This window comes from Panicum virgatum, chromosome 2K (assembly GCF_016808335.1).
Source record: "Panicum virgatum strain AP13 chromosome 2K, P.virgatum_v5, whole genome shotgun sequence".
Classification (NCBI taxonomy): domain Eukaryota; kingdom Viridiplantae; phylum Streptophyta; class Magnoliopsida; order Poales; family Poaceae; genus Panicum; species Panicum virgatum.
Window position 1 is genome coordinate 51012390 of NC_053137.1, and position 25891 is coordinate 51038280.

A 25891-nucleotide genomic window follows, 5' to 3' on the forward strand; every position below is an offset into this window, starting at 1 on the left:
GGCACCGGAGCCATCTAGAACGCCGGGATATTTACATGAATAAAATAGTGCTCCAACCTTCCCTTTGCTACCGAAGGCGGCTGGGCTTGGACCAGCAAGGACCAATGATATGTTTTTTTTTACTAATTGGGCGCCAGCGCATGTTCTTGCTTCACTCTCCTTTTTTTAAGCATCACTCTAGATTAGCATCATATGTCATAGCATAAGAAGTGGTGCTCAAACTCTCTCCCTGCTATTCTAGCATCACTCAAGGCTCACATTGTGGAGGGCCTTACATGCCAAATAGTAGAACTAAATATTGGCTAATGGTTAATCTAATTACACATATGATGTCTAATTAGCTATTAGAATCCATTAGCCTTTAATTAGCTCTCATCAACTCATGTTTAGCTCCATTAGTACATCTAGAGTTAAACTTTAGCACTTCTATTTTAGCACATTCAAACATGTCCTTAGCCACAAAGCTCACTATGGCACCATAATATTGTTATTTTGAGACTTTTTTTAGAGTACACAGTACACTTTAGACACTCACAACGCACACACACTCACTTTCAACGGCGGAGGACCAGCATGTCAAGGTATGGCCATTGCCGTACCTTTTTTTTTTGATAAATACACTACTCCTTTCGTCCCAAAAAACAAGTCATCCTAGAAATGTTAGGACACATTAACAAGAATGTAAAATGACAATGTTTGTCCTCATTTATTATCCATATTTGGCACTAATTAATTCTTACATGCACATACACTTCCAAATAGGGTAGCGTTATTTGTTTTTGGACAAATTTTGAATTTTAGAATGACTTGTATTTTAAGACGGAGGGAGTACATATTTATTTACCTACCTTATTTTTTAATACTCTAATAGATAATACGTGCTCAAATTTGTTGCTCGCCATACCTCAGATTTAATTCGTCTTCTGCTACTGCTCACTTTTATGACCACAGATATGCAAATCCTACCCCTATTTATTTCTATGGACAATTTATTTCTATCTTCTATTCTTTTGTGCTGTTTCATATCGGACAGTTAAATCTTTTGGTCTCAAAAGGCTAGCTAATAACATAAGTATATATCCTCTTGCCAAATGAAAAAAAGGGTGCCCAGTGTCAGACAATGCTTAATTCTCCCGGCTTCCTAATTCTCTCGCCCAGTGCGATCCGGGGGTTACCACTTGGACAACTCTCGCTTGGACAACTCTTGCCCCAGGAATCCCTGAAACGGGTCTCGGCTACGCGCTCGCACGTCGCACCGCACCGCAGGAGTACGGCGCTTGCTTAAACCCCTCTTCGGCTTCCTCCCACTCCCCACTTGCCGTGCGCTTCCACCCGCCGGTCCCCATGGCGCCCAAGGTTCTCATGGTAAGCCGCCCCCGCCCCCGCCCCCGCCGCAGACGTCGGCTAGGTTTCCGCGCCGCTGCGCCGCCGTCAATGGTGGCAGCGCTAACCCCACTCTGAACACCTTCTCACTCCTGGTTCGCGCCGCTGCAGGTCGCGGAGAAGCCCAGCATCGCGCTCTCCATCGCCTCCGCCCTCTCCGGTGGCCGCGTAAGTCCTCTCCCTCCCTCCTCCGCCACCGAATGCGTGCTGATTTTTTTTGGTGTCAAATTCGGGCGTGACATCTCCCCTATTCATTTGGGTGGTGTCGAAGAGGCAACCCTAACGGTAGTTTGGTTGCTCGCATCCTAGTTGTTACCCTAGGAGCTTGAGTTGCGGCCTTATCGACTGAATCTGTGTGATGGCTCATTGTGCTCATTCTCCATTGAGTAGACTTTAGGGATTGGTTGCACTGAAACGATAAAATGAATCCACCCAGTTCCGGCTGCCATGGTAAACAAATTTACTCAGCTTCACCTGATGACCAAAGATTAATCTCAGTAGTGCTTCTAAAAGAGCCATGGTTAACCTCCATTCCCCTCTAAAAGCAAATCTTCTGAAAATAATTGTTATAGCAATCCAAAATTGATAACCTATCGCAGCATCAAGTGGCTGCGCACAATGTCAGTTGCTGTTACAACTCTGCAGATATGGTTCAGGCTCTTTTTCCCCTCTCGAAGAACAGTATGGGAGGTCCCAATTGAAATAATATGTATAATATGTGCCAGTCTCTAGAATGCAAATGTTTTGATTTAAGAGTTCACTCACATAGTATATTTTTCTCAACTTTTGTGCAGATGTCTACAAGGAAGGGAAGCACAGATGTCCATGAGTTTGATGGGATGTTTCAGGGTTCTTATGCAAATTTCAAAGTGACATCAGTCATTGGACATGTCTTAAGGTTGTGTTTTGCTGACAATTCTGCCATTTGAAGCCTACGAGTTCTTGTACATGCACATTTCTGTATATATTCAGACATGATGGACCAATGCAAAATTGATGTGTTGTTTTTACTGATAGTTGCCATTAGTCATTACACTTCAACAGGATCTATACACAGATGTTCTGTTCATGCTTACAGTTACTGAACATAAAAATCTTTTGTTTACCTTTCTTTAATCTCTGTCTGATTTTTTCCAGTGTAGATTTCCCCCCTGCATATCAGAACTGGGAAGGAACTGATCCAATGGACCTATTTGAGGCTCCAGTTCTGAGATCTGAATGCAACCCAAAGGTATATATTCCTCTACAACTCTGATTGAAACTGAATGCAACTCAGTTAACAGTTAAGGGTCAACTCAGATTGTTAGAGAATATGACTCATTTAACTGTTTGGGTGTAACAAAATAAAGTGGTGATGATTCTCCATTGTGCAAATATATTCCACCCATGGATGGTTGATCCTGTATGCAAATTCTCTGATTCTTGAACTTACGTCTTTTTTCATTTCCTCCATATGTATAATTAACTCTTGAAGCATTCAAACTCTGAATAAACAAATGTCCTGGGTATTGTTTTCCAGTTTTCCTCGCATTTTTTTGTCAGGCTCTCAGATACACCAGCAGAAACTGTGAATTTGCCAAATCCAAATGGTGGTTTTGGCTGATGTTACATTTTTCTGTATCTGTGTTATATGTTTCAATTCTTTTGAAATTTTGCTAGTCTTTCTCAAAGTCGTTAGGTGGCACTATTACTATTGGAGAAAATAATTGCCTTGTATTCCTCCAAACCCTAGAAGGGTGGGATATATAGTTCCTATACATGGGCCTCTGGATGAGCCTCTATACATGGGCTCAATATACACCAACACCCCCTCGCAGTCTGAACTACCGGCGCAGCGGTGTTCAAGACTGGACAACAAGAAAGCCAACACCCCCTGCAGTCTGAACTACCGTCGCAGCGGTGTTCAAGATTGGACAAGAAGAAAGTACAAATGGCAAATACCCCCCGCAGCCACAACTAGCCACCTGCTACGTTGAGGCTGGAGCGAAACTCCGAGAAGGTCGAGGAGGGTAGTCCCTTGGTGAAGATGTCGGCAAACTGGGAGGTGGTCGGGACATGGAGTACCCGAACATCGCCTACGGTGACCCTGTCGCGCACGAAGTGTAGGTCGATCTCCACGTGCTTCGTCCGCTGATGCTGAACGGGGTTGGTGGAGAGATACACAGCGCTGACGTTGTCGCAGTAGACGAGCGTGCTCTTGGCGAGCGGGCTGTGGAGCTCCGCCAAGAGCTGTCGTAGCCAGGACGCCTCCGCCACGCCGTTAGCGACATCCTGGTACTCCGCCTCGGCACTGGAGCGGAGACAACTGGCTGCCGCTTGGACGACCAGGAGACAAGGTTGCCGCCCAGGAAGACGGCGTAGCCGGAAGTGGAGCGGCAAATGTCCGGACAGCCAGCCCAGTCAGCGTCGGTGTAGACCACCAGCTCAAAGGTGGGAGAGCGGTGAAGAACCAAGCCGAAGCCAACAGTGCCACGGACATAGCGGAGGAGATGCTTCAGTGCAGCAATGTGAGACTCCCGGGGATCATGCATGTGAAGACAAACTTGTTGAACGGCATAGGTGAGATCCGGCCGGGTGAAGGTCAAGTACTGCAAGGCACCGGCGAGGCTTCGATAGGCAGTAGGATCAGCCACCGAATCACCCAGATCAGCAGACAGCTTCGCCTGAGTATCGACAGGAGTGGAGTATGGCTTGCAATCAGTCATCCCAGCCCGCTCCAGAATGTCGAGTGCATACTGCCGCTGGTGAAGGAATAGGCCAGACGGGCAAGTATGAACAGTAACGCCCAAGAAGTGGTGGAGCTGACCAAGATCCTTCATAGCAAACTCCCGCTATAGAGAGGAGATGAAGCGCTCAAGCAACTGCTGACTGGAGGCGGTGAGCACAATATCATCAACATAGAGCAGCAGGTAGCCAGTCTCATCCCCACGGCGGTAGATGAACAGAGAAGTGTCAGTCTTGGCCTCGGTGAACCCCAAAGTCAGAAAAACGTGGCGAACCGAGAGTATCAGGCTCGAGGAGCCTGTTTCAGACCATAGAGGGACTTGTTGAGCCGGCAGACTATATCCGGACGATTCGAGTCCACAAATCCCGCCGGCTGAGAGCAGTAGACCGTCTCTGACAGAGTGCCGTGAAGAAACACATTCTTCACATCCAGCTGGTGCACAGGCCAGGAGCGAGAGAGTGCAAGCGAGAGGACCGTGCACACCGTAGCAGGCTTCACCACTGGACTGAAGGTCTCATCGTAGTCCACACCAGGCCGCTGGGTGAAACCCCGGAGAACCCAGCGAGCCTTGTAGCGCTCCAGTGTGCCGTCAGCCCGACACTTATGCGTCCAGATCCACTTGCCTGTGACCACATTGCCACCAGACGGACGCGGCACAAGGTCCCACGTCTGATTGGCGAGAAGAGCCGCGTACTCTTCCATCTCGCGACGGCAGTGAGGATCCGCCAGGGCGTTGCGGACAGAGGAGGGTACCGGAGTCACCATGGGATGGATGTGCCGAGGATCCCGATGGACGACTGGTGGGTGGTACACCTCCGGCTCGACTCGAGAGCGAGTCGGCGGAGGCGGCGGCGGCGACAGCTCCGGTGTAGGCGTCGCAGGAGTCTCTGGAGCCGGAGGCGGTGCCGGTGTCGGCGTCGAACGACGCCGGTACACCTGCACCGGCTGAGCGTACCGCGGCGGCTCCGGTGTTGACGCTGGTACACCTGCACCGGCTGAGCGTACCGCACAGGTGCAGGAGGAGGTACCGGGGCCGCGCGTGGCACAGCAGGAGACCCCGGGGCCGCGCACGGCACGACAGGAGGTCCTGGGGCCGCGCGTGGCGCGACGGCGGGCACCGGGGCTGCGCTGGGCGCAACAGGGGTCCCTGGAAGCGGTGCCAGTGCACCGGGAAAACCTGCAGGGAAAGGATAGACAGGTAAAGGTGGCTGAACCACCGGGTCAATCGGAAACAGCGACTCCAACTCGGGGTCAGGAGAAGGTGTGGAGGAGGTGGAGTAGGGGAAGTCCGACTCGTCAAACACGACGTGTCGGGAGATCAGGACGCGACGAGAGGTGAGGTCAAAGCATCGGTACCCCTTGTGGTCAGGGGAGTACCCAAGAAACACACAACGAGTCGAGCGGGGCGCCAGCTTGTGAGGAGCAGTGGCGGAGGTGTTAGTGTAACACGCACACCCGAAGACCCGAAGGTGGTCGTAGCGATGAGGGGTACCGAAGAGAGCGGGGTGTGGAGTGGGAGCATGGGAAGCAGTGGACGGAAGACGGTTAATCAAGTAGGTGGCGGTGTGGAGGCCCTCGGCCCAGAAGCGCGGGGGCAGAGAGGCCTGGATTAGAAGGGTGCGCACGACGTCGTTCGTCGTGCGAATCATCCGCTCAGCCTTGCTGTTCTGGGGAGAGGTATGCGGACAGGACATACGCAGCTGAACACCCCGAGAGAGGAAGAAAGAACGGGAGGTGGAGTTGTCGAACTCACGCCCGTTGTCACACTGGACGACCTTAATGGTGAGGCCGAACTGAGTGGACACCCAGGCAAAGAAGTGGAGGAGGGTGGGGAAGGTCTCAGACTTGGCGCGCAAAGAGAAAGTCCAAGAGTAGTGTGAGAAACCATCAACCACCACCAGATAGTATTTGTAGCCAGAGAGGCTGAGAACAGGAGATGTCCACAGGTCACAGTGAACAAGATCGAAGGCATGCGTCTCATGCGAAGAAGAAGAGGAAAAACGAAGGGCGAAGAAGGCGAGAGTGGTGCAGCGGAAGAAGGAAGGCGAAGGGTGTAAAGGGGCCCCGTGCTGTCACACCGGAGTAGCGGACACCGGGAGGCCGAATCCTTTACAGTGAGGCCAGAAGGATCAAACTCGATGGAACAAGAATTGTCAGCTGTAAACTGACGAATGGAAAGAAGGTTATGAACCATCTGAGGAGCAACAAGAACATTGGGAAGATGAAAGGAGCCAGGAGCAGAACCCACGGCGGTGACAGGAAGGCAAGACCCGTCACCAACCATGATGGAAGAAGAACAAGAGTGGTGTGGGGGTCGGACAGAAGAGAGGATACCGGCATGTGGGGTGGTGAGGAAGGAGGCACCCGAGTCGGCGATCCACTCGGTGCTGACCGGCGGCGTCCGCCCCATAGCGCTGAAGGACTGCGCCAGTGCGGCCTGGTCCCACCCCCCAGGCCAGGTCGGCTGCTGGCTGGGTGGAGCCGGCTGGGGCTGAGGACGAGGGCCCCCCTGACCCTGAAACGGCCGCATCGGGATGCGCCCTGGCCATGGGGCGCTGAAGGATGGCCAGGGCGTACCTCCAGGGCCAGGAGCAGGAGTGGGAGCCGGAGTCGGGGTCGGAGTGCCCCGACGGCCTCCACCAGTACCACTAGAAGGAGCGCCGCCAGCACCACCACCACGTCCGCCTCGACGACGACGCCCGCGACCTCCCTCACTCCCGGTCTGGCCGGTGAGAGGAGCACCAAGGAGGGGGTCGGTCCGGGGTCCAGATCCAGAGGGCAGAGCCTGGTGGGAGGACAGAGCGTCGTGCTCGGTGGAGGGGATGATGGGCTGAAGACGCTCCCAAGCGAAGTTAGTCTCACGGACGCGCTCCTGAGCCGCCGAAGCCGCGGACGTGGCGGCGAGGAGGGCCGCGGCGAGTGCAGCTCGGGCGACGGTCGGCGGCACCGCAGGCGTGTGCAGGGGCGCGGGCATCACGGCGGGGAAGGCTGCTTTCGATCCGGGTGCCAGGGGCGTGCAGGGCAGCCACGCGCCCGAGGATCCGGCTGTAGGGGCAGGGAGGCCGGTCTGGGAGCCCGGGGGCGGCAGCAGCAGCTGCAGAGGGGCGCCGTCGGGGGCAGGGATGTCGGGGCAGGGGCGCCCGCGCCCTACCCGCCCAGGGCGGCGTCAAGGGCGGCGGCGGCGGCACCCTCTGCCTAGGCACCAGATCGGGCGGCGGCGAGGGCGGCCGGCCGCGGGCCAGGCGCGCGCCAGGCGTCCATGGCGGGTGCAGGGACGTCGGGGGCAGGGGCCACGCCCGCGCCCTGCCCGCCCTGGGCAGCGTCAAGGGCAGCAGCGGTGGCGCCCCCTGCCCAGGCACCGGATCGGGAGGTGGGGAGGGCAGCCGGCCGCGGGCCAGGCGCGGGCCAGGCGCGCGCCAGGTGTCTGGGGCGGCGTCCAGGGCGGCGGCGGCGGCGGCATCCAGGGCGGCGACGAGGGCGGTGGCGACAGCATACCCTGCGCCCAGGGCGGACGGGCCGGTGGCGGCGGCGGCGGGCGCCGTGCCCCCGGCCCCCGCGGCCGGGGCGGCCGGATTCGCGCCCGGATCCGAGCCCAGGGCGGCCAGATCCGCCGGCTGCGGGTGGGGCGCGTCGTGCAGAGGCTCCACGATGGCGAGGGCGGCCGCGGCGGCGGCGGGCGCTCAAGGGGATGCGCCGCCGGGAGCAGAGGACCTGGCGCCATGGTGCGCCTGGAGCAGAGTGGAGGAAGGGGGTGGGAAGGGGGAGAGAGGTGGAGGCGGCGGCGCCGGCGGCCGGCCGGCCATGGAGCCGGCGGCGGCGGCTGCTGCAGGGGAGAGGGAGAGGAAGAGAGAGGCTAGGCTAATGATACCATATTGGAGAGAATAATTGCTTTGTATTCCTCCAAACCCTAAAAGGGTGGGATATATAGTTCCTATACATGGGCCTCTGGATGGGCCTCTATACATGGGCTCAATATACACCAACAATTACCTTTCTCCCTTCCTCCTGAAACCTGCTTCTTTATTCACTTGCAATGCTACATTTTGCGTTATCAAATAAGGGAAATGAGAGACCCTGTTTTGAAAAAAAAGTGGTGTATGTATTTTCCTTTTTCCCTTGAGGATCACAATGTCCCAGGTTGAATACAACACTTACGTGTAGTTCTGTTGAAGGCTCATATCCGCAGGCATCTAGCTCAAGAAGCTCGGGGCTGCGCTTATTTGATACTTTGGCTGGACTGTGACCGAGAAGGAGAAAACATATGCTATGAAGGTACTTAACCCCGTTCTGGAATAGTTATGCATACTATCCTAGTATCCTTTCAAGTCGGTACTAGAATTTACGGTGGTGTATAGAGAGCTATATGTGAAATTTTCCATTTTACAATCAGGACCCTGAAAGGCAAAAACATAGGTGTAATCAAAATAAGTTAAGACATCATATGGGAAGTTCTCAGCTAGACTGAGTGAAATCTTAGATCTATTGAATTTTTTTAGAGTTTGGAAGGTATAAAGATTTTATTCCTTTCTCCAAACAGAATGCAGATAATTCTGTAAAAGTATAATTTGCAATCATTTTTTAATACTCAAGAATTTCTTTGGTCCTGAACTCCTGATTGATGCAATGTATACATGATCTTTCTTGGTATGGCTTGTTCTGTTCTACTCCAGACATTTAGCTTGATCTATGTAAAAACAATGCCAAACATATGTTCCAGTTATAGAGTGCACTGGGATTCCTGAAAATGAGGCTGGCAGAAGAATTTTCCGTGCTAGATTTTCATCTGTTACTGAGAAGGACATACTGAGTGCCATGGATAATCTAGATCTGCCAAACAAAGATGAAGCATTATCAGTGGATGCTCGCCAAGAAATTGACTTGAAGGTTGGAGTAGCATTTACTCGATTTCAGACCCGATATTTCCAGGGAAAATATGGAAACCTTGATTCAAGAGTGATTTCGTGAGTTCCCCATCTCTTTGCACAATCCAAATTTCTTTAACAATTGCATATTGACTTCTTTTTTATTGAAGAAAGTGCTACCGGGTATCAACAATCTTCAAATGCTTTGGGTTTGTGAATTTTTTATTTGTATTTAAATAATCATAGCAATGTCGTTTACATGTGCCCTACCTGTCTTTTAATAATATTTTCCAGTATTGGCTTAAGATTTTTGTTTTCATTTCATCCTCTGTATATCAGGTATGGTCCATGCCAGACACCTACTCTGGGATTCTGTGTGCAACGTTATCAGCAAATCACCACATTCAAACCAGAGAAATTCTGGTCCTTGAAGACTTATATTATCAGAGATGGTGATGAAATACAGCTAGAATGGGACCGGAAGAAACTTTTTGATTTTGATGTGAGATCACGTGCACAAGTGATTTGGCTTTATTCTTCCAAATGTTCTCACCATTTTCCTCAATGAAAAATGCAGGTTACTGTGATGTTTCAGAAGATGGTCGCCGGCGATGGGACTCTAAAAATAGCAGATGTCTCAGTGAAGGAAGAGTGCAAAACCCGTCCATCAGGCCTTAATACAGTTAATATGCTTAAGGTACCACAGCTCTTACTGTTTGATATGTGTTAGCTGTGTATACTTGTATTTTCCCTCTACTTGGAGGGGTTTTCTTCATTTGCACTTCTGTACATATGCACATCTTGCTCCTTTGGGCTGTGGAATAGATATGACTTGCTCATTGCTAACACCTACTTCTTAGAGTACCGTATCTTTTCTTTAGCTTTCCCTTGTTTATTTTGCTTTTTTATATATGTGCTTGCCTTAGAGTCTAATGTTTATTCAGTTTCTTTTGAAGCATGCTGTTATTCTTACAATGTTCTACCAACATGTACTGTTCTTGTCATGGTTCTTAAGGCGTCGCCTAGGCGACGCCAAGGCGTCAAGGCGCTCAGGGAGGCCAAGGCGTCGCCGACGCCCAGCCAGAAGAGAGGAAGAGTAAGGGGAAGGAGCAACCGGGATGAGGTGTCCATGGTCGCCTTACCATAACAGCAGCAAAGTGAGAGAGGGAGGGAGGGAGAAGGGGGAGGAAGAGGAGAAACAGCTTCCTGCTAGCTCTGGCGTCGATCCGACGGACAGCAGCCATCTGGAGAGCGTGAGGAAGGGAGGGAGAAGGGAGAGGAAGGGAAGGCTTCCCTGCTGGCTCTGGCGGCTGGCGCGGATTCAGCAGGCAGCGGCTCACCTGGAGAACTTGAGGGAGGGAGAAGGGAGAGGGAGAGGAGGGGGAAGCTTCCTGCTAGCTCCGGTGAGGGAGGGAGAAGGAGGGAGAGGGCGAGGGCGAGGAGGGAGAGGAGCGGAAGGCAGCCGCCGCCGCCGGCAGGGACTCGCGAGCGAAGGGTGGGCAAGTTTGAGAGTGTTCGGGAGAGGGGAGCTAGGTCAGGCCTGGTGGGAATGTGGGGTGGTGCTTGGGCTTTTAGTGGGCTGGGCCAAGTTGTCTCCTTTCTCTTATTCTTTTTCTTTTTCTCCCTTCTCCTTCCTTCTCTTTTTTCTTTTTCTCCCTACATCCTGCTGCTATAAGGCGTCGCCTTGCTCGCCTAGGCGTCCGCCTAGGCGTCGCCTCGCCATGCCGACGGGGTCGCTCGCCGTGCCTCGCCTTAACGCCTTAAGAACATTGGTTCTTGTAAATTGCTTCATGATCTTGCTTGAAATCTGATACCCAAGATTCTCCTGTTGGGTTATGACTTGATGAAAATCCTAGTATTAATATGACAAGTACATCCATTTCATTCTAAAATGGGGGCATTTTGGTTAATTTACACATAATTCAATGGGAGAGTTGAGTACATTTCAGTTTACTAATATTCTTTTTGTGTCAGGTTGCATCAAGTGCGCTCGGTATTGGACCTCAGACAGCGATGCATTTGGCGGAGCGGCTTTACACTCAAGGATTCATCAGGTTTCAGAAATGACCTTGAAATAGTGCTATGTTTTCCATTGAATCTGGTCATGTTATATGGGAAAGTCTACCATTAGCCTGATTGAAATCAATGTGGGCTTATTTCAGATGCAACGATGCATGACATTTTATTATATTCTTTAGTATTTCTTTTATCATATAAATAATAGTAATCGACAAAAATCTGTAATAGAGGTTATTCTTTTGTTTGCTCAACCAGGTGCATTATGTGTTCTATGAAGTTTAGCAGATCCTGTATATGATTTTTTATAGGTTACAACTAACATTGCCCAACTGGGTGTCACTAGTCATGCGCCATGAGGCAATATATGGTTTTACAATTTTGCTACAGTAAATGTGTAGTTTTATTAGCAGACCAGTTTACCCATTCTTCTTGCGATGTCCTCCATATACCAATTTCATCATGTAGGTCGTACCAATACGGTTGAGCTTCGCATCACTCCCAATAATGCCATCTTAAGTACTTGTGATACTGATTCTAATTCAAGCTATGGTTGACCTTTGCTTTACTCCCTATAATGCCATCTTAAGTACTTGTGATAACTGATTCTAATTTAAGCTCAAAATTAAGTAGTCAAATTATAATAATCATTGCAGTTAGTTTTTAATTTGGTTGCATTACTAGTGCTGCTGAAAACTCCTTACATAGGTGATGCTGCTGTCACTGCTTGTTTCATTTTCCTACCGTAAGTACTAATGGTCATATTTGCACAGTTATCCACGTACAGAGAGTACTGCATATCCAGCGTCATTTGGTTTTCGTAGTGCACTTGCTGGACTAGTACATAATCCTCTATGGTCCAATGATGTCCGGACATTACTGGATGCTGGTTTTGTTAAGCCTCGTCAAGGTCTTGATGCTGGGGACCATCCTCCTATTACTCCAATGAGATCAGCGACAGAAGAAGGTCTGGGAACTGATGCTTGGAGGCTGTACCAATACATATGCCAACACTTCATTGGAACTGTTAGTCCTGATTGTAGTCTTGTAGATATACAAGGTGGTTTGTCCTCTTGTTTCTTTGATTGCTGGATAAATCATTCCTGTTTTGTTCTGTCACAAGTTACAAGCTTCGTATAAACTATATAGTATACTGGCTATTGATGTTCCCTTGTACTAGGTCCTCATATTGGATATCTAAAGTTTGTTCAGAATGCAAGCATGTCATATAATTCTTTTTTTCATTATTGATTTGTATTTAAAACTAATAATAGCTTATACAGGAATTCAACAGTAAGTAACCCTTCAAAAAAACATGATTCTCAGGACTGCCATTGAGTTTACTTCAGGTGGAGAAACTTTCCACTGTGTTGGCTATCGAGTCACTCATAAAGGATTTACCTCTATCATGCCATGGCTGGCTGTCAGCGAGAATAATCTTCCTGCATTTAGAAAGGGAGACTCTGTTAGTATTCATAAGGTTGACATATATGAGGTAAGGCTTATCAGTTTGCTCAAACCCCATGTGCGTACCTTTTATCAGGATATGATACCTGATAAATCATAATTCTTTGTTGAAGGGAAGCACCACACCTCCTGATTATCTCAGTGAAAGTGAATTGATCTCTCTCATGGAGAAGAATGGCATAGGTACAGACGCATCAATTCCTGTACATATAAACAACATTTGTGAACGTAATTATGTTCAGGTTAGTTGAGTTGTTTTCGACTAGACCTATGCTGTCAATTCTTTACCCTTGCAAGTGTACGCTTAAGTATGTAAATATACAAAAAATTCGTAATGCCTTTATTTATCTTTCTTAAAGGTGAACTCCGGAAGAAGGTTAGTACCGACACCACTGGGGACTACATTGATAAGAGGATATCAGTGTATTGATGCTGATCTGTGCTTGCCAGATATCAGAAGCTTTATTGAGCAACAGATTACTCTAATTGCAAAAGGCAAAGCTGATCACCTTCAAGTTATTCAACATGTTATTCAGCAATTTATGAAAAAGTACTCTTACTTTGTGAAAAAGGTGACATTTTGTTCATAACCTATTGAGACTGTGTTGCCGTCTTTTTTTTTTTTGAAAGCTATACAGCGGGGGAGACCCCCACTGTGGTAAGATATTTTGTTCATAACATATTGAGTCTATGTTGCCGTCTTGTTTGCACGGTACTGTATTTCAGAAAGTTTGTCAGTGGTCCGTTGTGATGCTTTAGCTTCATCTGAAGCTGTAACAAGAATGAATCATCCAAATCATTAATATTATTTTACATTTGCGGATATATTTATTCTTACAAAGAGCACATATACATCTAACAAAAAATATGTTTAAGATTTCTTGTTCTTAACAACCAAACTTCGTTGACATAATACATCAATGCACCACTATAATTCTTTTATGGTGCTGCTTGCAGATTGAAAACATGGATGCTTTGTTCGAAGCACAATTTTCACCTTTGGCAGACTCTGGGCGCTTACTGAGCAAGTGCGGAAAATGTGGTCGGTATATGAAATACATGTCGACTCAGCCAATGAGATTGTATTGTATAACCTGTGAGGATGTCTATTATCTTCCTCAGAACGGTTCGATTAAGGTAATAACTTTATGTTTATTTCTTGGTAAACCAGTTGCTTTACGTCCATGCATGGTTCATGATAATTGAACCACTACACCATGTATTGTATTCGCGAAAGCTTTGATAATTATTCTTTGGCCAGTATTTCTTTTTTTTTTGGGGGGGGATGTTCTTGCAGAATAGAGAAAATTTAGTGATCCCATATGTTGTATTTTTTAGTCTTCTTTTATTCATTACCATGATTGTTATAACCTGCTTTGTATTCCATTCGTTTTTTTTACCTAATTTTGTTTTTATCACTTTGTTTCATGCCATGTTGGAACTCCGCCTATGCTGACTGGAAGACTCTCTCTCCTGAGTCGTCTCAGCATAGCCGGTCCCAAGCCCGGATAAAGGAGGAGGGTTGCGTTAGGTTTTGGCAAACCAGCATAAAAATAGCCATTGTAATGGATTTGAAACCCACAAGAAACTCGTTGGGGCGTAACTCTCTCAGCGACGCGCTACATCGGAACCCGGGTGTGGTGATAAATGGGCAAGGGCCGGGTCGTCATCCCCCCAAGGGCGCGTCGTATCATGACCTGGGTACGATGATAAGTGAGTAAGGGTCGGGTCGTCACCTGAATGACGCGCTACATCTACGCCCGGGTGTAGTGAAAAATGAGCAAGGGTCTTCGCACTTCCCTCGACGGGTGCGAAGGGTAAGGAAGCTAGCCGAGCCAATTAGGATTCGTATAGGTAGCTGGAACGTAGGGTCCCTAACGGGTAAGTTGCGAGAGCTAGTTGATGTAGCAATTAGGAGGCGTGTAAATATTCTATACGTTCAGGAGACTAAATGGAGGTTGAGGATACTGGCTTCAAGCTTTGGTACACGGGAACAACTCCGGGTAGGAATGGTGTTGGCATCTTGATTGATAGGAGCCTTAAGGATGGAGTCGTAGAGGTTAGAAGGCAAGGCGACTGGATTATCCTAATCCGGTTGGTAGTTGGAGATTCGGTTTTGAATGTGATCAGTGCCTATGCCCCTCAGGTAGGCCTTAATGAGAGCACCAAGATGCAGTTCTGGGAAGATCTAGATAGCATGGTTAGTACCGTGCCTACCAGCGAGAAACTCTTCATAGGAGGAGATCTCAACGGCCATGTGGGTGCGACTAATGTAGAGTTCGAGCGAGTGCACGGGGGTTTTGGGTATGGTAGCAGGAGTCAAGAGGGGGAGGATGTGTTGAACTTTGCGTTAGCCTACGACTTGTTGATAGCGAATACCGTGTTTAAGAAGAGGGAATCTCATCTTGTGACGTTTCGTAGTGGACAACACTCGAGCCAGATCGACTTTATCCTTGCTAGGAGGGAGGATAGACGTGATTGCTTAGATTGTAAGGTGATACCTGGGGAGTGTGTTGTCCCTCAACACAAGCTTGTGGTGGCGGACTTTCGTCTTCGGGTACGTGTCCACCGGGACAAACGTGCCAAGATTGCGAGAACAAAGTGGTGGAAGCTTAGAGGGGAAGCGGCACAAGCGTTTAAGGAAAGGATGCTAGGTGAGGGGCCTTGGGAAGAAGGAGAAGACGCAGATGACATGTGGCTAAAGATGGCAACATGTGTTCGGAAGGTGGCCTCAGAGGTGTTTGGCGTGAGTAGGGGAGGCAAACAGGAGGGGAAAGACACCTGGTGGTGGAATGACGAGGTGCAAAGGGCTATTAAGGAGAAGAAGGAGTGTTTCAAGCGCCTCCACCTTGACAAGAGTGCAGCCAACATCGAGGGCTATAAATTAGCGAAGAGGGTTGCAAAGCGAGCTGTGAATGTAGCAAAGTGTAAGGCGTATGATGACCTGTATCAGCAGCTAGGCACGAAAGAAGGGGAGAAGGACATTTATAGGATGGCTAGGATCCGCGAGCGGAAGACAAGGGACATCAACCAAATCAAATGCATTAAGGATGGGACAGATCGACTGCTAGTGAAGGATGAAGAGATCATGGATAGATGGAGAGAGTACTTCGACAAGTTGTTTAATGGGGAGAGTGAGGGCCCTACCCTTGAGTTAGATGACACTTTTGACGATACCAACAGACGTTTTGTGAGGAGAATTCAGGAGGTAGAGATCGGGGAGGCTTTGAAGAGGATGAAGGGAGGTAAATCGATGGGCCCTGATGGTATCCCCATTGAGGTGTGGAGATGCCTAGGAAATAGAGCAATAGTATGGTTAACTAAGCTTTTTAATCTCATTTTTCGGTCAAACAAGATGCCGGAAGAATGGAGGAGAAGTATATTAGTACCTATCTTCAAGAACAAGGGTGATGTTCAAAGTTGTACTAACTACCGTGGGATTAAGGTGATGAGCCATACGATGAAGCTTTGGGAGAGGGTTATCGAGCATCGCCTAAGAAGAGTGACAAGTGTGACCCAAAACCAATTTGGGTTCATGCCTGGAAGGTCAACCATGGAGGCGATTTTCTTAATACGACAATTGATGGAGAGATATAGGGAACAGAAGAAGGATTTGCACATGGTCTTCATTGACCTTGAGAAGGCATATGACAAAGTACCGAGAAATGTCATGTGGTGGGCCTTGGAGAAGCACAACGTTCCAACTAAGTACATTACCCTCATTAAGGATATGTACAAGGATGCGACGACGTTTGTCCGGACATGTGATGGCAACACCACTGACTTTCCTATTAACATAGGCCTACACCAGGGGTCAGCATTGAGCCCTTATTTATTTGCTTTAGTGATGGATGAGGTCACAAGGGATATACAAGGTGAGATCTCTTGGTGTATGCTCTTTGCTGATGATGTGGTGCTAGTTGACGAGAGTAGGGCAGGGGTTAATAGGAAGTTAGAGTCGAAAGGGTTCAGACTTAGTAGGACCAAGACCGAGTACATGATGTGCGATTTCAGTGCGACTAGGCATGAGGGGGGAGACGTTAGTCTAGATGGACAAGTGGTGGTTCAGAAGGATACTTTTCAGTATTTAGGATCGGTGCTACAAAAGGATGGCGACATTGATGAAGATTGTAGGCATAGAATTTCAGCTGGCTGGTTGAAATGGCGGCAAGCTTCTGGCATCCTTTGTGACAAGAGGGTGCTACAAAAGCTAAAAGGCAAATTCTATAGGACAGCAATTCGTCCGGCGATGCTATACGGTGCTGAATGTTGGCCTACAAAAAGGCGACATGTCCAACAACTGAGTGTAGCAGAGATGCGGATGTTGCGGTGGTTTTGCGGGCACACAAGGAGGGATAGAGTCCGGAACGAAGTTATTCGGGATAGAGTCGGAGTGGCACCAATTGAGGAGAAACTTACCCAGCATCGGCTGAGATGGTTTGGACATGTCCAACGAAGGCCTCCTGAGGCGCCGGTGCGTAATGGGGTTCTTGAGCGGGTCGATAATGTAAAGAGGGGTAGAGGTAGACCTAAACTGACGTGGGATGAGTCGGTTAAGAGAGACCTTAAGGATTGGAATATCTCTAAAGAGATAGCTTTGGATAGGAGTGTTTGGAGACTAGCTATCAATGTGCCTGAACCTTGAACTTATTTCTTTCGGGTTTCATCTCTAGCCTACCCCAATTTGCTTGGGAAAAAAGACTATGTTGTTGTTGTTGTTGTTGTTTCATGCCATGTTGGATTCTGAAAGCATGTATTCCGTTATTCTTTGTGTTTTGTTGTGCCAAACTCAGTTGATGTCTACTCTGTGATTAATAATTCTATCCTTTCCAGCTGTACAAGGAAATCATATGCCCTCTTGATGGTTTCGAGTTGCTTCTGTTCTCGATGGTGGGACCTGATGCAAAATCTTTCCCGCTGTGTCCTTTTTGCTATACTAATCCTCCATTTGAAGGCATAGACAAACTCTTTGGTGCCCTCAAGATAGATGACACCGGCAAGGTTGGGAAAGGGGCTGGGATGCCGTGTTCCCTTTGCCCGCACCCAACATGCAAGCAATCTATGATCACTCAAGGAGTTTGTGCATGTCCTGAGTGTAGTGGTACCTTGATTCTTGATCCAGTTAGTGCACCCAAATGGCAGCTTTACTGCAACATGTGTAATTGCATTGTATTGCTCCCACATGCTGCCCATAGGATCACCACTACAGATAAAAAGTGCCTAACATGTGAGTCCACTATCATTGAAGTTGATTTCAACAAGAAAACTACCCCTCTTCAAGATGGAGCTACATTGCATGAGGGTTGTATCTTGTGTGATGATCTGTTGCATTCACTCATTGAAATGAAGCATGGGCAGTCATTCTTCATGTGGAGAGGTAGAGGGAGAGGGAGAGGGAGGGGCCGGGGCAGAGGAAGTAACCGCGCTAGGGGAAGACGTGGGAACTCAAGGTATGATGATCCTAAAATGAGCTTCAGAGATTTTTGAAGATTTTGGGACTTCTACAGTGGCCAGCTAGTCTGTGAGCCTGCTAAAATGAGCTTCAGAGAGTTTTGAAGATTTTGGATTTCAACATTGGTCACTACTCTGTAAGTATGTCCAAAATACTAGTTGATACTTGTTCTGCAATATCACCATTTGTATTTTTCTTTTTGCATAGCCACATCTTGTTATCAGCCAACTGCCATATATTTCTAGCATAGATTATTAGACTATGTGTAAATGACGCTAAGTCATTTCTTTGTACCATATACAAATAGCAACAGTGCAGGACTGAATTGACCAGAAACGAGATGCGCCTGAAGCATCTGTTGGTTTGCATTGACTTAGTGAGATGCACAGAAAGATGATTACCACCTACAAAAGCCAGCTCACATGTCCACACAAATTTTTGTTGTGTAAAAAGATAAAAACAGAGGATATGCTATAGACTTAGACATGTAGTTAGAAGTACTTTTTTTTATTTATTTTGGATTTTGGAGGAATTAGAGAAGTGTTGATGAAGCATTGAGCTTGTGTTTCTAATTTTACATTCACAATGTGGGACCTTTATTGTCATTGGCGCATGTATTGTTCTTGTATTGATTTCCTACTGTGTCTAAGTAGAGCTCTTATTTGAAATAAGTATATGTCAAAGCAGCCCTCAGTAGCCATTTGCAGGCCTGCCTTTTCCTTACACTATGACCTAAAATCCTATACCATGCTTATGCAGGGAAGCTACCATCTGCACTCGTCTTGCGTTCAGTAAACCCTCAATGGAGCTGCTGCCCTACGTCTTTGTGTATTAAGCTATTGTAGGAGGGAATAATGGATGTATTCCTCCAACCCTAGAAGGGTGGGTATATATAATTCCTATACATGGGCCTCTAGATGGGCCTCTATACACATGGGCTCAATATACACCAACACTCCCCCCCCCCCGCAATCTGAACTACCGACACAGCGGTGTTTAAGACTGGACAACAAGAAAGCCAACACCCCCCGCAGTCTGAACAACCGACGTAGCGGTGTTCAAGACTGGACAAGAAGAGAGTACAAAGAGAGTACAAAGGGCTAATACCCCCCGCAGCCACAACTAGCCACCGGCTACGTTGAGGCTGGAGCGAAACTCCGAGAAGGTCGAGGAGGGCAGCTCCTTGGTGAAGATGTCAGCAAACTGGGAGGTAGTCGGGACATGGAGTACCCGAACATCGCCGATGGCGACTCTGTCGCGCACGAAATGCAGGTCAATCTCCACATGCTTCGTCCGCTGATGCTGGACGGGGTTGGTGGAGAGATACACGGCGCTGATGTTGTCGCAGTAGACGAGCGTGCTCTTGGCGAGCGGGCTGTGGAGCTCCGCCAAGAGCTGTCGTAGCCAGGACGCCTCCGCCACGCCGTTAGCGACAGCCCGATATTCCGCCTCAGCACTGGAGCGGGAGACAACCGGCTGCCGCTTGGATGACCAGGAGACCAGGTTGCCGCCCAGGAAGACGGCGTAGCCGGAGGTGGAGCGACGAGTGTCCGGGCAGCCAGCCCAGTCAGCGTCGGTGTAGACCACCAGCTCAGCAGAGGACGAGCGGTGAAGCACCAGGCCGAGGTCCACTGTGCCACGGACGTAGCGGAGGAGACGCTTCAGCGTAGCAAGGTGTGACTTCCGGGGATCATGCATATTGAGACAGACCTGCTGAACAGCGTAGGTGAGATCCGGCCTGGTGAAGGTGAGGTACTGCAAAGCGCCGGCCAGACTCCGGTAGGTAGTAGGATCAGCCACCGGATCACCCAGATCAACAGACAGCTTCGCCTGAGTGTCGACAGGAGTGGAGCAGGGCTTGCAATCAGTCATTCCAGCCCGCTCCAGGATATCAAGTGCGTACTGCCGCTGGTGAAGGAGAAGACCAGACGGGCGAGGCTCAACAGTGACACCCAAGAAGTGGTGGAGCTGACCAAAATCCTTCATAGCGAACTCCAGCTGCAGAGATGAGATGACACTCTGAAGCAACTGCTGACTGGAGGCTGTGACCACAATGTCATCGACATAGAGTAGCAGATATGCAGCCTCATCCCCACGGCGGTAGACAAAGAGAGACGTGTCAGACTTGGCCTCGGTGAACCCCAATATCAGCAAGAACGTGGCGAACCGAGAGTACCAAGCCCGATGAGCCTGCTTCAGTCCATAGAGAGACTTGTTGAGCCGTCAGACCATATCCAGGCGACTCGAGTCCACAAATCCCGCTGGCTGAGAGCAGTAAACAGTCTCTGATAGAGTGTCGTGAAGAAACACATTCTTCACGTCCAGCTGGTGCACAGGCCAAGAGCGCGAGAGCGCAAGCGAGAGGACCGTGCGCACCGTAGCGGGCTTCACGACTGGGCTGAAGATCTCATCATAGTCCACACCAGGCCACTGAGTGAACCCCCGGAAAACCCAGCGAGCCTTGTAGCGCTCCAGTGTGCAATCAGCCCGACGCTTATGCGTCCAGATCCACTTGCCAGTCACTATATTGCAACTAGACGGACGCGGCACGAGGTTCCACGTCTGGTTGGCAAGAAGAGCCGCGTACTCCTCTTCCATCGCGCGACGCAGTGAGGATCCGCCAAGGCGTCGCGGACAGAGGAGGGTACCGGAGAGACCCGCTCGGTGGCGGAGAGAGTCGCGGCCTGAGACGCCATCCGCCGAGTCACCATGGGATGGATATGCCGAGGATCCCGATGGATGACTGGCGGTTGGTACACCTCCGACTCGACTCGAGAGGGAGCCGGAGGAGGCGGCGACGGCGACGGCTCCGGTGTCGGCGTCGCAGGAGCCTCCGGAGCAGGAGGCGGCGCCGGTGTCGACGCCAAACGACGCTGGTACACCTGCACCGGCTCAGCGTACCGCTGCGGCGCCGGGGTTAGCGCCGAGCGACGCCGGTACACCTGCACCGGCTGAGCGTACCGCGCAGGTGCAGGGGAAGGCACCGGGGCCGCGCGTGGCGCAGCGGGAGACACCAGGTCCGCGCGCGGCACGACCGGAGGTCCGGGGGACGCGTGTGGCGCGACCGCGGGCACCGGGGCCGCGCTCGGCGCAGCAGGGATCACCGGAAGCGGTGCCGGTGTGCCGGGAAAATCTGCAGGAAAAGGACAGATAGGTAACGGTGACTGAACCACCGGGTCAGTCGGAAACAGAGACTCCAGCTCGGGGTCAGGAGAAGGTGTGGAGGAGGTGAAGTAGGGGAAATCCGACTCGTCAAAGACGACGTGTCGGGAGATCAGAACGCGGCGAGAGGTGAGGTCAAAGCATCGGTACCCCTTGTGGTCAGGGCAGTACCCGAGGAACACACAACGAGTCGAGCGGGGCGCCAGCTTGTGAGAAGCTGTGGCGGAGGTGTTAGGGTAACACGCACACCCGAAGACCCGAAGGTGGTCGTAGCGAGAAGGGGTACCGAAGAGAGCGTGGTGTGGAGTGGGAGCAGGAGAAGCAGTGGACGGAAGGCGGTTGAGCAGGTAGGTGGCGGTGTGGAGGCTCTCAGCCCAGAAGCGCGGGGGCAGAGAAGCCTGGATCAGAAGGGTGCGCACGACGTCGTTCGTCGTGCGAATCATCCGCTCAGCCTTGCCGTTCTGAGGAGAGGTATACGAACAAGACATACGCAGCTGAACACCCCGAGACAAGAAGAAGGACCGGGAGGTGGAGTTATTGAACTCCCGCCCGTTGTCACACTGGACGGCCTTATCGGTGAGGCCGAACTGAGTGGACACCCAGGCAATGAAGTGGAGGAGGGTGGGGAATGTCTCAGACTTGGCGCGCAAAGGGAAAGTCCAAGAGTAATGAGAAAAATCATCAACAATGACCAGATAATATTTATAGCCAGACATGCTGAGTACCGGAGATGTCCACAGGTCACAGTGAATCATATCAAAAGCATGCGCAACATGCGAAGAAGAAGAATAAAACAGAAGTCTAACATGACGACCTAACTGGCACGCATGATAGAGGTGCTCAGCAGGAGCCATAGTACATGGAACATCGGTACTACGGCTGAGCTGAGCCAAAACGTCGCGTCCGGGGTGACCAAGCCGGCGGTGCCAGGTGGTGGAAGAAGGCGTCACGGCAAAAGCAGTTGACGAAGAAGCCGAAGGCGAGGCAGCGGAAGCAGGAAGCCGAAGAGTGTAAAGGGGTCCCGGGCTGTCACATCGGAGGAGCGGACGCCGAGAAGCCGAATCCTTCACAGTAAGACCAGTGGAGTCAAATTCGATAGAACAGGAGTTGTCAGCAGTAAACTGGCGAATGGAAAGAAGGTTCTGAACCATTTGAGGAGCAACAAGAACATTAGGAAGACGAGGAGCAGAATTCACGGTGGTGACAGGAAGGCAAGACCCATCACCAACCATGATAGAAGAAGGACAAAAGGGGTGTGGGGGTCGGACAGAAGAGAGGATACCGGCATCAGGAGTGGTGTGGAACGAGGCACCCGAGTCGGCGATCCACTCGGTGCTGACCGGCGGCGTCAATCCCATGGTGCTGAAGGACTACGCCAGAGCGGCCTGGTCCCACCCCCAGGCCAAGTCGGCTGCTGGCTGGGCTGAGTGGGCGGGGTCCAGGACGGCGCGGAGAGGGGAGCAACACCGGTGAACATGGCCGCCGGTGGGAGTTGAGGACGAGGCCCCCCTCCCGGACCCTGGAACAGCCACATCGAGATGCGTCCCGACCATGGGTTGCTGAAGGATGGCCAGGGCATCCCTCCAGGGGCAGGGCAGGAGCGGGAGCGGGAGCCGGAGTCGGAGGAGTCGGCGCGCCCCGACGGCCCCCACCGGTACCGGTACCCCCAGGAGCAGGGCCACCAGTGCCACCACCACCACATCCCCCTCGTCGACGACGTCGACGGCCCCCACCTCCGGTCTGTCTGGCGGGAGCAGCACCAAGAAGAGAGGTGGCAGGAGCGGCGGAGGAAGCCGGTGGAGCAGCGACGAGCGCGGTGGAGGTGGACGAGGGCGATCCGAGCGCGAGACCCCTGGTGATCTCGAGGGCGAGGTCGTCCCGGACCTGCAGGAAGGAGGGGAAGGGCCTCTGGCGGGCGATCCAGCTCTTCAGGTGGTCATAGGTGCTACTCAGGCCCTGCAGGACATTGAGCACCAAGACCCGATCGGACACCGGATCCCCGAGGTCGTGAAGAGCATCAGCCATGCTCTTCATCCGCCGGCAGTACTCACCAACGGAGAGGTCCCCCTGCATGAAGGTGCGGAAGGTGGCGTCGAGCTGGAGGGCGTGGTACTCGGCGTTGCCGAGGAACTGCCCCTCGAACGCCACCCAGGCCTGTCGCGCGGTGCCGCCGTGGGTCCTGACGAGGTCCTAAAGATCTAGGGAGATGGTCCCGAAGATCTAGGACATGGCGACGCTGTCGAGGCGCAGCCACGCCATGTCCTGCGCCTCGATCGGCGTGTCGAGGAGGATGTGGTCGTCGAGGGCGTAGCGGCGGAGGGCGAGCAGGACCTGGTCTCGCCAGCGTCTGTAGGAGGAGGACGCCGGGTCGAGGAGGACGGTGACCATGGCCCTGATGTTTTGGACGCCGGCGGCCTGGAGGTGGAGCTGGGCGACCATGAGGTTGGTCGGGTCGTACCGGGCTCCAGATCCAGCGGGCGGGGCCTGGCGGGAGGAAGAGGCGTCGGGCTCGGGGGTCGACGGGCAGCTGGCCGGAGGAGACGCGGAGGAAGCGCTCCGCCTCAGCGACCCGTAGAGCGGAGGCGTCGGCTGCGGCGCGCTCGCTCTCCCAGGCGAGGGTAGCCACGCGGACCCGCTCCTGGGCCGCCGAAGCCTCCGACTTGGCGGCGAGAGTGGCGTCGGCCTGCTGCCCGCGGAGGGCGGCGGCGGAGAGCGGCGCATCCGCGGGCGACATCCCGAGGCCAGGCCATGCGGGATCGGCGGCGGCAGCCTACATCGCGGCCTGCATCGCGGCCAGACCATGCTAGATCGGTGCCTGCGGCCTGCATCGCGGCCTGCAGGGCAGTCGGATTGACGCCCGCGGCCTGCAGCACGGCCTGCAGGGCAACCAGATCGGCGGCGGCCAGGGGCCCTGCACCGGCGGATCCGCGACGGGCGGCGGCGCGCGCGGCCCAGGCGCGGGCGGCTGCAGCGGCCCCTGCAGGGCGGCGGCTGCGACCGCGGCCCCCGCGTCCGCGCCCGCATCGGCTGCGGCAGCGGGCTGCACGACCAGGGCGGCGGCAGGGCGCCAGGCGGCGGCGCCAGGGGCCAACCAGGCGGCGGCGGCTGCAGGGGAGTCGGCGGCCCGGCGGCGGCAGCAGAGGAGGAGGTGAGGGGAGGGAAGGAGGAGAGAGGAGGGGGCCCCGGCGGCCGGCGGACGGCCATGGCTGCCGGCGGCGGCGGCGGCTGGGAGAGAGGAGAGGAGAGAGGCTAACCCTAGGCTAATGATACCATGTAGGAGGAAATAATTGATGTATTCCTTCAACCCTAGAAGGGTGGGTATATATAATTCCTATACATGGGCCTCTATACACATATGGGCTCAATATACACCAACAGTATTAACACATTCCAGACGGCAACAGTGTAAAACTATGGTTCAAGTTTTGGATAGAACTAGTAACCTAGAGTATTGATGTATAGCTACTTTTACCTTGTTGAACAAAATAAAAGAGCTCTGTCGTGTTGATGTGTAGCTACTGTTACTAGAACTCAGGAGTAGTGTTTTTGCAATACTGAAGGCTGCAACCTAGTACCAATCATTAACAGTAGTGCCAACAGTTCAAGATTGGTGAGAATTGAGAACTTCTAGCTCAAATAGGAATAATGTATTTACCAGCCCACAAACTGTAATGCAGCTCAACAAACTCGTGCACCCAACATTGTTGGTACCTGATAGCTCATCCCGAGCTGTTACGATTCTTCTAGATGGACTACTTTTGCTTTCCTTTTACTGCACAAGTATAGTTTCGGAGGTGGCATTGGCACTCATGGGTTGATGCTGTACTTCAACTGAGTACTGCTGACAAAGTTCTACAGCCTAACTCTCCGTTTGACTTTATTGCTTCAGGTTGTCTCGAGCCCCTTCACCCACCAACTGAAGGTGGCCGCTTAAAAATTCGCTTCGAGTTCAAGGAAAATGAGCAGAGAACAACCCAAACTAACCTTGTGAACCCTAACGAATGAAGGGTCGTATTAACAGAACCAATTCCTCTGGTAGCTCGTTTGCTTTGTAGAGGGAGCAAAGCATTTGATTGGAACCCAAAAACCAGGCAGGAAACAGGGAAGGGGTGTCTTGTGGATGACTGCTGACAGGAACAGGTGGGATCTGATACCTTTATTGAGTGAACTCAGTGGTGCAAGTCTTTGCTCGTATTGTATTAATTAATGTGCTGTAAATCACACTGACAAAAATGGGATTAATATGAACTTAGTTCGATCATAGTTACTGAGAGTTGTTGCGAGTATGAACTTTTTATGACGTAGATCGAGCAGGTCAATTACTGGAAACTATTGAGCAACCGATTTGGGGGAAATTGCTAGGGAACTGGTTGACCTGTCATTTGATTCGGAAGTGGAAGCAAGATGGTCACTTGCCACCATCAGAAAAGGTGTGCTGTGCACCTGAAAGTGGCTTACTAAAGCTAGAAGCTACGGCTTTTAATTTAGGTTCGTTCATTTCTCTGTTGGAGGGGGAATCCAGTAGCTGCGAAAATCATAACGTTAGGTTGCAAAAGGGCTAGGCCGGCTGAGGGAAATAAAGGACCAAATATTCTTTGCTTTCCAATTGATAGTAGCAAATATGCTTCCATACTTTATGTTTTTTTCCTCCAAATTTCTTCTTAAAGTGATGCTATAATAATTGATAAAAGGACGAGCAATGATGGATTGGACAGCATGAGTTATGCCATTCTCTTCTACCAAATATCAGGGGCTGATGTTTAAAGCTAGCTGCATTTCTTATTCCCCATAGAAAGGAATTTCTGAAGTTGCATATAATTGCAG

The 25891-nt window shown here is 51.1% G+C and overlaps 1 pseudogene across 1 annotated transcript; it reads left to right on the forward strand.

The window, feature by feature from the left end:
• Nucleotides 1–1186: 1186 nt before the first annotated feature.
• LOC120695759 lies at nt 1187–25338 on the forward strand (annotated as a pseudogene). The gene is made up of 16 exons (XR_005683846.1): nt 1187–1365; nt 1495–1551; nt 2178–2281; nt 2521–2614; nt 8281–8380; nt 8826–9069; nt 9310–9472; nt 9548–9667; nt 10945–11024; nt 11760–12028; nt 12261–12481; nt 12567–12695; nt 12813–13025; nt 13411–13590; nt 17287–18041; nt 24957–25338. The product of XR_005683846.1 is annotated as a DNA topoisomerase 3-beta-like (transcript).
• Nucleotides 25339–25891: the final 553 nt, after the last annotated feature.